Here is a 13,577-nt window from a genome sequence, read left to right as displayed (position 1 = left end):
TGGAGTCTTACCATATTTGTACACAGTTTAGCTCTTGGCCAAGGACAAAAGAGATCCCTTCTTTCCAATACCCTACTCCACAAATTCCAGTCATCCCAGAAGCCCTGAACACAAACTCTGTATCCTCTGCCAGGCAAGATGCTGCTCTCTGAGTTCTAGTCCTCTGTACAACAATTCGTATAGTGCCAGGAGAAAGCCAAGATAAGTTTTGAGGTTACCTTATATCTTTTCATTTTATCCATAATCACAAGTCTGTCCTGTTTTCTAATACCTAAAAATAGTTGCTTCAGACTTCCCTGGTGGTCCAGTGGGTAAGACTCTGCACTCCCAAGGCAGGGGGCCTGGGTTCGATCCCTGGTGGGGGAACGAGATCCCACATGCATGCTGCAACTAAGAAGTCCACATGCCACAACTAAGAGTCCACATGCCGCAACTAAGAAATCCGAAAGCTGCAACTAAGAAGTCCGCATGACCCAACTAAAGATCCCACATGCCGCAACTAAGCCCGGCTCAACCAAAATAAATAAATAAATAAACAAATAAATTTTTAAAATGCATGTTAAAAAAAAAATAGCTGCTTCACATGTTAGGTCCAGTTTTATAGTTGTTTACAGCAGAAAAATAATTCCAATACCCAATAATCTATCTTGGCTAGAACCGGGAGTTCGTGTTTTGATATTTAATATGTGTATAAATGGGAAGTCCATTTACTCTGTATCTGTCCTCTGGGAGGACATATACATACTAACTCTTCTATGCATAACATTATCAAGACATACATATGCTTAACACTGTTAAGACTAAGAAGAAAGAAAAAACCACTAATTTGTCTTCTTTTCAGGTGCTGCCATCTTATATCCTCATAGATTTTATTTCTATATCATTCCTTAATTATTTATCTCCTCTGTACTCTTTCTAGCCTTCCATTCCTGTCTTAAAACCCAGAGACTAAACCTAAATTTAATAATGCCCTGCACTCTAGTGCAGGTATCTCCTGATGGTGTTCTAGTCCCTAATTTCAGATGTTTCCGAGGCCTACAGGTATCTTGTACTCCTTCTGTGCTTCAGTTATATGAAATACCTGTATTCCTTCAATAAATTCCGTAAGATAGTTCATGTTGGATTTCTGTCATTGTCCTAATATTTTGAAAAATGAGGGAATTATGTTTTGGGGTCTTATTCACTAAACACCTATTAATATAGCTCATATTCATGTAAAATTTAAAATTATAGTACTACGTACTAGGTTCATACCTGCCTATGTCTATTATGACAACATCCAGTAATTTTTTTTGACACAGCCATTTCAACCAGATATCTCCATCTTTTATCTCCAAGATGCAATTATGCACCCTTTGGCAGTTTGCATTATTAATCTGGGAGGATGATACACTAACATTCAAGTCTATGACCTAACTCTAAACCCTAAATCCTAACCCTAACATTCTGATTATCTACTATTTTTGATTTATCTATTTTTGATTATCTACTATAATGGTATTTTGATAAAATTTTACACAAATGATTTCTTTCTACTAAGATATCCACTTCACAACAATATAGAGGATATGTATTAACTTTCATGTTGATAGAAACTGAGTCTCAGAAACATTAAGAAACTTGCTAAGGGCAAAAAGTTCTAGCATTGGGCTTCCCTGGTGGAGCAGGGGTTGAGAATCCGCTTGCCAGTGCAGGGGACACGGGTTCGAGCCCTGGTCTGGGAAGATCCCACATGCCGCGGAGCAACTAGGCCCGTGAGCCACAACTACTGAGCCTGCGCGTCTGGAGCCTGTGCTCCGCAACAAGAGAGGCCGTGATAGTGAGAAGCCTGCGCATTGCGATGAAGAGTGGCCCCCGCTTGCCGCGACTAGAGAAAACCCTCGCACAGAAACAAAGACCCAACACAGCCCAAAATAAATAATAAATAAATAATAATAATTAAAAAAAAAAAAGTTCTAGCACTATGAGTAGACCTCATAATTCAATCAGGGTATTAGTCCCTTAACCTGGAAAGTCTATTTCTATTAAGGCAATCCCAGATTACTTTAACTTTTTGAGAAGTCACATGGCACTATAGGCTCATATTGAATTTAAAATCTACTAATATCCTTTGGTATTTTTCATAAGATGACAATTACCCTAGTTTTTCTCCAACCAGAATATATATAAAGCAATATTATTACATTTCAGCGCAAGACATTTATTCCTATTGAAGTGCTGTCCAAGTTCTTTGCTCTTCCTTATTGATCTTCCTGAACTTTGATTTTCATCTAATGTACTTATTTCCATCAGTGTGTCTAACAAAAACATAGATTGTGTTTAAGTCTGATGAAAATGTCCAGAGCCACTCATAAGCGTTTACACCTGCAGAACGACACCCACCCATACCCATGTCTGTATGTACACACTTTGAGTATGATTATTAACCAGCTCTGAATCTGTCTATCTGGATCTATATGTAACCTATATTTGCCCATCCAACATTTACTGAGCATTTACTTTGTAGCAGAGCCGTCAGTACCCCACCCACATACTCTCAGGCCCTCCTATTATAGTGAATGCCCGCCCAACTTCAACCTGCCTGAGGGCTTCCTTCGGAGGTCCTTCCCATCCCCACCTGTACGCAAGGTAGCCCAGACGTGCTGGAGGATTAACACCTAGAAGCAGCCCTTAACCAACGACTGGAGGTACTTGCCATATAAATACCCCAGCTCCTTTGCCTTTGGTAGGATAGTTCTCAAGTCTTCTACCTTGATTCTAGAGTAATAACCCACTTGACAATGCATCCTTTATAAGCCGCCTTCCCAGTTTTTTCCTAGGATCATCTTCCGAAGTAAACTATTTGTATTCAAATCCTTGTCTCAGGATCTGCTTCTGAGGAAACCTAACTAAGACAAACATTTAATTTTCACCCAAACTAAAATGACCTTTAAAACCTTTCACCATTATTATCTGTTTTGCAGATGAGAAAACTGCAGTAAAATAACTTGCCTAAGGCCAACATTTGGTAAATGGCAGAGTCAGGAGTGGATTCCAAAGACTACCATGCTGCGTGGCCTCCCATGGCCTCCTCTGTAATCTGCTCACTGCCTTCTTGGGATCAGGCTCTACCACGACCATGGCATTTCCCTGATCAAAACTCTGTGTGTGTGTGTGTGTGTGTGTATGATGTGGGGTGGGGAGGAGGGTATTACATTCTCTCAGTCATGTAACTCCAAGTCCTGCCTCTGATAGAAGGGTTGAAGATTGAAGTCTGCAGGTTTTTTTGTTTTGTTTTGGTCTTTCTGGATACCGGGAATTCAACATCTCAGTGCTGAAGCAGGGAGTGGGCTGAATGTGATGTGGGATGTCAAGTACAGGACATGAATAAGGTATTTCAGTGCTGTGCAACCGAAGTACCCTATGTTTATTCTTGACTTTCCTCTTCCCTCTTTAAGACAGACATAGCACTCTATTTCATCACCCAAGAAAATTAGACTAGATTCCTTTGAATTTTCTGGAATTCTTAATCATCTATTTTTCTTAGGTTTGAGAATACTTTTCTTTTTAAGATCTCAATATGGAAAATTATAAGCATATACCATAGTAGGCAAAAACAATGTAAGGGACCTCTATGGACCTATCTGGCTTCAACAATGATCAGAGCATGGCCAGTTCATCTATACTCCACTCACTTCTCCCTCCCATATTATTTAAAAGCAAATCCCAAACATGATATTTCATCAGTAACTATTTCAGTATGTATTTTAAAAAATAAGAACTCCTAAGAAAAGAAAAAAACCCCCAGTGCATCATTAACATGCCTCAAATAAAATCGATAGTAATTCCTTAATATCATCAAATATCCATTCAGCATACAAATTTCCAAGTACATATAATTATATAATAATTATGAGTATGTGTGTGTGTGTACATTTAGAAAACAGGTTCACATGTTATGACTGGTTGAAATGTCCGTTAAATCTCTTTTAGTCCAGAGAATCCTCCTCTATCTTTCTTGCAATTTTCAGGGCACACTTTCTCAGTTAACTGAAGCTAAGTCCATCTCGGGCAGATGTTGGTGGTTGCTGACCAGGTAACAGGACTCTAAGCCACTGAGGGCAGAGACGGCGGGGGAGCCACAGGCACCGTAACTGTGGGGAATAGGTCCTTCCGGGTTTATTTAAAGCAGGAGAAACCCAGTCACCACGCGCTCGGCTCATCCTTGGCAATAACTGAAGACAAAGTCCAGCAGCCAGGAGTGTGGGAACTACAGCTGTCTTCTGGAAAGCAACACATCAGAAGCCGGAGTGACTCACTGTGTGTCTTGAACTACCTGGGAGTGGAGGGAAATGGTGAACCCACCAAAGGAGGTTTGGGTGGAGTAAATCTGGAACCCAGGATGCAAGTGAGCTGGGGAGGAAGAAGGGGGGAAGGGAGCATGAAAACATCCCTATGCATCTGGCATTAAATAAGTGAACGCAAAATTAACCAAAAGGATTAACTGCTCACCAGACTTAAGGATACTCTGTAGGCTGTAACTACATTCTAACAAGATAGACTCATAAATCATAATGCTGGGACGTTTCTTGGCTTCCTAAATGTCCTGGGTGCCTCCTTTAAATGGGGCTCTTCTCAAGATTACAAAAACAAGTCCTGGGGGGACAGCGGTTCACAGACATCAGTGGAGGGAAGCCAGACAAAGCTACCTTTGCTCCCTTACCCCAGAAACTCCCAAGTGACTTCATCCCTGACTGCCTTACTACTCTGGTTATTCCACTCTCTCCTTCACTATAAAACTGCCAATCTCTGCTTCCCCTTCCCCCTCGAGAACAGTACCTCTGGTCCCTACTCCCTTTGTTCATTTCAATTAATTGTTGGTGTCCCTCTAATCCAACCTCCATCCTGGCAGCATCTTCTGCCTGAAGATTTTGGTAAGAACCTCAGCAGTCGCCCCAGGGCCCTTGAACACTCTTTGGAGAAAACCAAAGCAGACAACATGTCCTCCCTCACACCACTGCCCACCATCTCCGCAGAAGAATCACAAATGTACCAAATTGTAGCATCTTTGTGCTTCTACTATGTATCTTTCCCAGTTGCTACTTCTTAAGATTCTCTTAGAAAGTTAACAAAGACACAAGATTTTTCCACTGTTTGTTTCCCTTCAGCAAAACCCTGCTGACTTTCCCTATACATAAAAGAAAAAAAAAAAAAAAGCTCATCTCTAGACTTTTAAGTTAATGGGAGCATTTTTTGTTTCTTTCATTTATTACAACTATAATCGGTCATGGTTATCATAATTAGCATTTAGCATTGGAAAGAAATGAGTAACTACTTTTCTTTCCTTGTAATGTCTTTAAGTCCTCATTAGAATCATTATAGTTGCCAAGCAACCTTCACTTTTATGCCTCACATGTGAAGAGATTATGCCAGAATTATTTTTTAAAATCAATTTTAGGATGGAATAGCAACTTTGTGTGCTAGCACACCTCTTTATAAATACTAATACTGATTTTAAGATCATAATTGTTTAAAATGTGAATTATGAAAAGCAAAGAGGTAATTGTAGTCAATCTACCATAAAATAGTTAATAGGATTGCAGTACATAAACATGCATAGAAGAGAATCTAGAAGATATACCCAACTGTGTCGATAGTGCTTATCTTGCTTTTGGTGGTAGAATGGATGAATGCAATTTTCTTCTTTTTGCTAGTCTGTATTTTCTAAGCTTTCTATAGTGAACATAAATAATTTTAAAAGTTATTAAAATGTTAGCAATTATACTCCAATAAAGATGTTTAAAAAAAAGTTATTAAAATTTTAAAAGTAAGACAGGAGAGCTGAGTTACAATTAGATCTTTGTAAATACAAATATGAGGAGATGGATGTTAGCTGAACTTATTGTGGTAATCATTTCACAATATATGTCAATCAAACCATTATGCTGTACACCTTAAACTTATACAGTGATGTATGTCAATTATGTCTCAAAAAAAAAAAACAAACTGGAAAAAAAGTAAGTATGTGAGCTGAGTTATAGTCAGATCCTTGTAAATACAAGAATTTATAAAGTAGTGGGAATTAAATGAGAATATGTATATAAAAATATTACTATAAACACTGTGTTGTTCATAGTAAATACTCAAAAGGTAACTATTACTAGAAAAAATTTTAAAGTCTATGTACATGGTAAATTTTATGTTATGTACATTTTACCACAATAAAAAAGTCTATGTAAGTACAACATAGATTCAGTCTATATTAATAATTTAGGGAAAAAATAGATTTAAATCTGGTTGGTCTTTTAAGTCTTCACCCTAAGGATACTGGCTCTTCTAATAATCAAAAGTACTTTCTTTAAAAACAGACAAATTCCCAAAGGACTTAGAAGTTCACAGTCAACATCATGATTGAGACCCCATTACGCCTTCTCCCAGACATTTTCAGTCTCAGAAATCATTTCAGGAGTATGACGGTGAGGGGAAATTGAGACTCTGAGTTACAAAGTGACAGTCCAGGCGCCCTGGGTTTAAGCCAATGACAACCTCAAAAACAAGACTGAAGGCTTCTTTTTTTTTCAGCAAAAACTATTGACAAAGTTTTACTGATCATCCACAATAGTGGAATATGGAATTATATAATACAATGGATTTAATAAAACTTTTATTAAAATGACAATGGAATAGTCACCAAATCTTTGGAATAGGGATTTTTTTCTTCAAGTTTAGAGTTAATAAAGGAAAAGACAAAGAAAACATGAAAAATTTAACGACATAAAAATGTAATATTTCATTAATGTCCCAAAAACAACATAAAAACTGAAATGAGAGTGAGGAAAAAAATGCCTGTAGCAAATGCCAATCAAAGAGTTAACAGGGCTTCCCTGGTGGCGCAGTGGTTAAGAATCTGCCTGCCAATGCAGGGGACACGGGTTCGAGCCCTGGTCTGGGAAGATCCCACATGCCGCGGAGCAACTGGGCCCGTGAGCCACAACTACTGAGCCTGCGTGTCTGGAGCCTGTGCTCCGCAACAAGAGAGGGCGCAATAGTGAGAGGCCCGCGCACCGCAATGAAGAGCGGCCCCCGCTTGTCGCAACTAGAGAAAGCCCTCGCACAGAAACGAAGACCCAACACAGCCAAAAATAAATAAATAAATTAATTAATTAAAAAGCAAGTTAAAAAAAAAGTTAACAGGCTTTTTTAAAAAAAAAACCATAAAAAGCTTTCATAACCTCTAATAATAAAAACATTAAACAAGTGATAAATAGGCAAAGACATGGACAGCTCACAAAATTAGAAATATAGTTAGCAAACAAACTTATGAAAACACACTCAACAAAAGCTTGGTTTTATGTATCAATAGTGCCTGTTACCACATAGAGAGAAATGAAGGCAAACGATTAAACAGATGGAATCAGAAACGAAGAGAGACAGCATATAATGCTAGCATTAATGCATTAATGAAGAACAGAAGTCACAAAACTGAGGTTTAGTTGATCAGGAATAAGGGAAAGTTTCATCACGGAGAATTTTTAGAGGAGGTAAATTAAAAAAACAAAAACACAGAATAACTTCGACTCTAAAATGAGAATCTCTCAGTCTTAAATTTCCACTGTGACATTTTTTTTTTTTTTACTGTTACATAAGTTTCAGGTGTACAACACTATAATTCAATATTTGTATATACACTACACAGTGATCACCCCCAAAAGCCTACTTACCATCTGTCACCATACAATTGACCCCCTTCACCCCTTTCACCCACTCCCCCAGCCCCCTTCCCCTCTTGTGACCACAGATCTGTCACTTCAAAAAAATTTCTCAACTTCACTGATATGTGACTCCTTATCTGTAAGATATATGGTTCTTTTTCTTTGAAGAACACATGGAGAGTTGTTTTATAAGATACTTAGATGAAAGAAGCAAAACAACGGCAAATAATACTTTCTCCTGAACAGGTAACACAAAGTAAAATTTCCAGTTTTCAGCTTGCTGCCTTTTCCCTTTGCCGTGTAAGCATCCTCTGTAGCTGGGGGAAGGTGATGGTAAATGCTTAACGATGGCCTCTCCAGGGGTGGGGTCGAGACGAACCGATTGGTAGTGTCTGCCCATTTCCCTGGAATAGATACTCCCAACACAGGGAACGTCAAGCTCCTGGCGTGACTTCACGGACCACGGAGCTGGGAAGAGACGCAGCTATCTCCACACCACTATATGTCTATGTATGATACGTATGTGCTATACATGTATAGCATATCACTATATAGCATTTGTACCATACAGACACAATGGCCATCTCAAGAAGATGGATGACAGTAAAATGTGGTAATATACTGGGAAATGATGAGTTTTGAGGGTTTATTTTTATTTTTAATATAACTGTAAGTTTATATAATTTAATTTTTATCGATGCCTGTATTTAGCAATTGGCCTGCTAAACTCCTGATGATGTAACAACCTGCTCTCACAGAGTAAGACTTTCAAGACTGTGACAGCATCCAGTCAAGTGTGGTGCCCTGTGCGTCTGCATAGGACGTGTGTAGCTGACCCTGCTTCTTCTCTCGCTCTTTCCCTGCTGTCTTCCTCATAACCACTCTAGGACAACCCCAACTAGCTGGTAGCCCAAACTACCTGCAGACCAAGGCACCGAGTCCAGCAGCTGTAACAGCTCCAGGCAGAAGGAGGCAGGTCCTACCAACAGGAGGTGGGCCAGGGGTGGGTCTGCACTTCAGATAACCTTCCCCGGTGGTCTCACTGCCAACCACAGCCAACAACTGAACACACCGTTTTTGCTTTCACCTTATTTCCTAATGTGTTTCCATCATGGACTTAACAACCTTCATGTCGATATAGGGCCTTAAAAAGTCTGCTGCAAAAGCAGCACTTTTGAAGAAGTACTCAGAGGAGCACCTCTCCAGTCCCCTCAGCTAAGCCGCTACTTCTGGGTCTCTGACCCACGGGGAACTGGCATACACTAGGGAGCCAGGCCCCCAGCACCACAGTAAACTGGTCCGAGTGTGGCTTAAAGGTGGAAATGCATGTTGGGAATGCTGCCTTTGAGTGCAAGGAAGCAAATCATAGTAATAATAGAGCACCACTTTCCGTTTATTTCCACGGCCAAAAGACTGACAGGCGGGAAGTTTTCAAGAGTTTCTGCATTTGAAAAGGGATAGAAGTGCAGGAAAATCGGACAGAAGTGGGCCCAGAGTTGCAAACCTGCTCAAAGGCAGGCCTCTCTCTAGTTAGATCTGGACTGATTGCTTTAGAGATGGCCAGGACACTGGTTTCGCCTCGTGATTGTCTAGTTCATATAGTTGAAAACCTATTTGCTCTAACGTTTTTCAGAAGATTTGTATTCTTCGAGTTTTCCGTGTTTCCCTAGAAAGCCTGAGAAAATGCTCTGGGATGTCCAAGAAGCAAGTGTGCTGTAGGATGGTGTTTCTCAAAATCAGTTTGTGGGGTCACCTCCTTCAAAACCACGACTGAATGAAAAGCTCTGGAGTTGACCCTCAGGAACCTGAATGTTGAACACACCCCACAATGATGACTGTTCATGCTGAAGCTGGAGAACCTCTGGTAGAGTGGAGAGAACAGGAGTGCCAGAGTTCAGGTCTCAGCGGCTCTCCCACTAATGAGTTTGGCCACTTTCCACGGGTTACTAACATTCCTGAGCTTCAATTACCTGTTAATTAAAAGAGCAAAATAATATCCACCTCACAGAGCTGTTGTGAAGATGAATGGGGCCAATTCAGGTCAAGGCCCAGCCCACCAGGCCTAAGAAAGGAGGAGATGGGAAATTCCCTCTAGTCACCATGCCTCACACCTGGAGAGGGCAGACCTGCCAGCCTATCAAAGATGCAGCAAGGAGGCTCCTTGCAATATTCAGCATCCCAATCATAGAATACGAATTCACTCCAGAGGGCTAAGAACAGTCATGCCCGGGAGCTGCTCTGATGCCCCGGAGCCTCAGGACGTGGGTGCCCCAAGGACCATCCTATACATACGAAATCTTGCAACCATGACTCCCAGAGATGGGAGATTCCACTGAGGAGGCTACTGGGACAGCTGTGGTCTTCTTCACAAAGGGCCTGTCCTCACAGTGGCCAGCCTTCCTGACCCTACACTTGGCTTTGTTCCTTGAAGTTGCTGGTTCCTGAGTCCGACTGCCCTTCAACGTCACGGCCCTTGGCGTCTGGTCTTGTGCTTTTGTTGCCTCTGGGCACTTGGCTTTGGTGCACAGACTAAGTTGCAGAGTGGTGAGGAACACTGAATCTTCCCTCTGCCATGGAGGGAACAATAGTCCCAACAAGTATGTGTTTGCCTTTTTTGGATCTAACTTTAAAAATAGATGTAGTGTTTTACCCTTAGTAAGCTGAGGTCTATACAATGCTTTTAACATCCAACTGCAGGAAATACATCTGTTAGTGGTACGGGAAACATACCTATTAGTCTGGAGGTTTTTCTCGTTTGGGAGATACAATGCACACACTAATTTTAATTAATTCAGAATTTGTTTGAGAGAATTTCAAGCAGATATCTGGTATATAGATGGGGTCCAGTAAATGTTTCCTACATTGAATGGAGTTTAATTTCTAATCTGGGAGACACCAGGCCTGCAGACTGTGGGCACAGAGTACAGACTTGTCCTGTGGGGCATGCAGGTCTCCCCCGAGTGGAGGGAGCTTGCCCTAGGAGAAGGACCTAAGCATGACCCAGCTCAGCTTTCAAGAGGCTTCTGGGAGCGTGTTTTCTCTTTAGACTGGGCTGGGGGGCTGGGGGCACGAGGCAAGTTGTTTCAGTTCTCACAGGCTCCACTTATTGTCTCCTCTGTCCATAGAGACACTAATACCTGACCTATTTCAGAGTTGTTTTGAGTTTAAAAGAAAATCAATACATACAGCCCTCCAAGAAAGAAAGAAACAACACACCATAAATAAGATACTAGCTAAGCTGTGTTTCCTTTCTCGCTGTCAGGTGAGACAAAGATGTTGAGTTTCTTCCCACACTCGACCTGGGAGCAGGAGGGCTGCTTGCTGAGGGTCCCTTGCTGGGACATGTTTGCAGTTTTCTTTCTGAGGCTGTCAGAAGTTGTCTTGCATTCAGAGGGGGGCAGAACTGGGACATCTGAAGCCTTCCATTCGGCCCTCAAAGCTGGCAGCCCTCTTACAAAGTGAAAACATTATAAAAAGCCCAGATGATCTCATAGGTCTTTCCTACCTCTGAAACAGATGGTGTGATTCACATACATTTGACATAAACGTACCAGGGTTGTGATGATTTGCCTCATTATGTTCAGTGGAAGAGTGGATTAATAAGCAATAATATGGTGACAATGTAAAGCATGACCTCTGATTAAAACAGAAGGTGGGAGTGGGTTGTTTCATGGTGAAAGCAACGCACTATGACTCAAGGCTCTGAATTTCTAATCACAGATCTGTAACCTTGTATGTGGCATCGGGAGGCTTGCTAGAGGCTTGCTAGAGGCCTTAAATTTGTACGTGCAGGCCACCCATCCCTAACAGCCTTGTAATAAGTCCTTCCTCTGAGGACAGTGTGGGTGGTAATTAATGGTTAATAATACTAAAGAGAGAGCCATCAGTAAAGACTGCCAAATGCCCAGGATGCCTTAGACAGTATTCAGACTATTAGCTGGAGCTGCTAGAAAAACGCAAATCCCACACTGCTTTTCCCCTTCCGCTCAACCATCTACCCAGGCCAGTGCTAGCCAATGGACTTTCTGCAAAGAAGGGAATATTTTCTATTTACTCTGTCCAGCAGCAGGTACCACTTGTGGCTATTGAGCACTTGAACTATGGCTGGTGAAGCTTAGGAACTAAATTTTACATTTGATTTAATTGTAATTAATTAAAATGTCTACGTAAATAGCCACAGGTGGGTAGTGGCTGCCATACTGGACAGCACAGCTGTAGTCAGTTCAAACCTCTTCAAAGCGTCTGCACCAAGGTGAGGTTGAGACAGTAGTAAAAAGTAAATGGACTAATTAGTCAGTCTTTGTGTTCAAAAGAGGTTTTATTTCCTCCCTTTTTTTTTTTTTCTCTTTCAAGTTGTTGGGAGGAGTGGCTGAAACCTGAGTCTGAAGGGAGAGATGACCCCCGCCCCACTCCCCCTGATACAAAAACTTTCCCCATACTTTGGTGGTGTTATTTCCCTCTCTTTCCATGGGTATTCAAATGAGAAGACTTCTAAACTCGTGAACAAAAAATTATGCTAGACTGTTTTACTCTAAAGCAAAAACTCTTCTATACTAATCAGAGAAAATAACCAGTAAGGTAAGTTTCAAGATAAACATCAGCTTCGCTCTTTCCTCTTCTCGGATCACCTCCAAGGGGACCTACAGAAGCACAAGCAATGTCCTACCGTGGATGGCTGTCTGTCACAATCCGGCTTTGGCCTCCCCGGCCCCCAGCTCTAGCTCCACACCCCTGCCCCACTGGACGTCAAGTGATAACCAGAGTGGAATTCACAGACGAAAGTGTCATCTCCCATTCCCTCCAGACATAGGGTGTCTTTTCTTTTTTGCCTCTTTCATGTAAATTCTGTGGCAGGAAACCCTGCAGGACCTCAGGTGCAAAGCCTTGCCTTGTGATGGCTCCTTGCTGCCCTTCCGGCAGCATTCCCACGCCCTGCACGAGAGGGGTTTGAACAGACCATGGCTGCTCTCCCTAGTCTATGCCCTCACCCTTGGAGGGAACTCACTCAGAGCCTACATGGTTTAAAGAATTTATTCTTCCTGCACACCTTACCTTACCATTGCCCTGTCTTTGGTACATTTTTTTCTTTCCCCGAATGGTGCATTCCTCGGTATTCTAAGCTTGAATAATGGAATAGGGGTTCGGTCACTGTAATTCTCTCATGCAAGGCCCAGCTGAATGTCAGATGCAATCAGGGGCTTAATTAGGGGCTATTGATACTTCATGATAATGGATAAAAGACTATTAGACTCAATGGGTTTTTTTTTTTTTAATAGCTTTGGGATTTTAAGGTACTTTTCAGTTCAACATAATCCAGGAAACAGTATCTTTAGCCCTGCTAGGATCCACTGAGGGGAGTGGGTCAGGCTTGGTTATTTTTTATTTTGCAGGACCTGAGAATCGGTCATGTATTTTTCAGCTTGACGTCATGATGATTTGAAGGTTAGGGCAACAGCCTTGAACTGAGCGGGCAGGGGAGGAAGAAAGATGGCATGATAAAGATATTGTTGGACCTTGTTTCCTCAACAGTGAAATGGAAAGAGAATAAAAATGCTTATTCATGAAATAGAGTGCCCTGCTAAAGACCAGTAAATAAGACTATCACGACTGTGTGAGGAACTTTGAAGCTTATCAAGCTGGGAACCAGGTAAAAGTAAAGTGCATGATGAATAATGGCTCATTACAGCCATGCTTCCACCCATCCCCCCCATCTTCTAGCTTATCTCCTTGGATGGATATTTTCCAAAGAGATTATTTTGAAATAGAAAACCATTCATTCTGCTCCCAAATTCATCCTCAGCTGAAAGACTAAAGTGTAACTAAATAGAAATTTAATTAAAATTTAATGCTAAACTAGTAAAAATACTCCCTCTTTTCCAAGTTAAA

General features: G+C 41.3%; 1 protein-coding gene across 4 annotated transcripts in view; it reads right to left on the bottom strand.

The window, feature by feature from the left end:
• RASGRP1 (RAS guanyl releasing protein 1) overlaps window positions 1-13,577 on the bottom strand; it is a 91,206-nt gene that overhangs the window by 71,340 nt on the left and 6,289 nt on the right. The gene's annotated exons all lie outside the window — the stretch shown is intronic.

Source organism: Balaenoptera musculus, chromosome 2 (genome assembly GCF_009873245.2).
Source record: "Balaenoptera musculus isolate JJ_BM4_2016_0621 chromosome 2, mBalMus1.pri.v3, whole genome shotgun sequence".
NCBI classification, from domain to species: Eukaryota; Metazoa; Chordata; class Mammalia; order Artiodactyla; family Balaenopteridae; genus Balaenoptera; species Balaenoptera musculus.
Note: the sequence above shows the minus strand (reverse complement) of the source record. Positions and strands in the feature narration are given on the sequence as shown.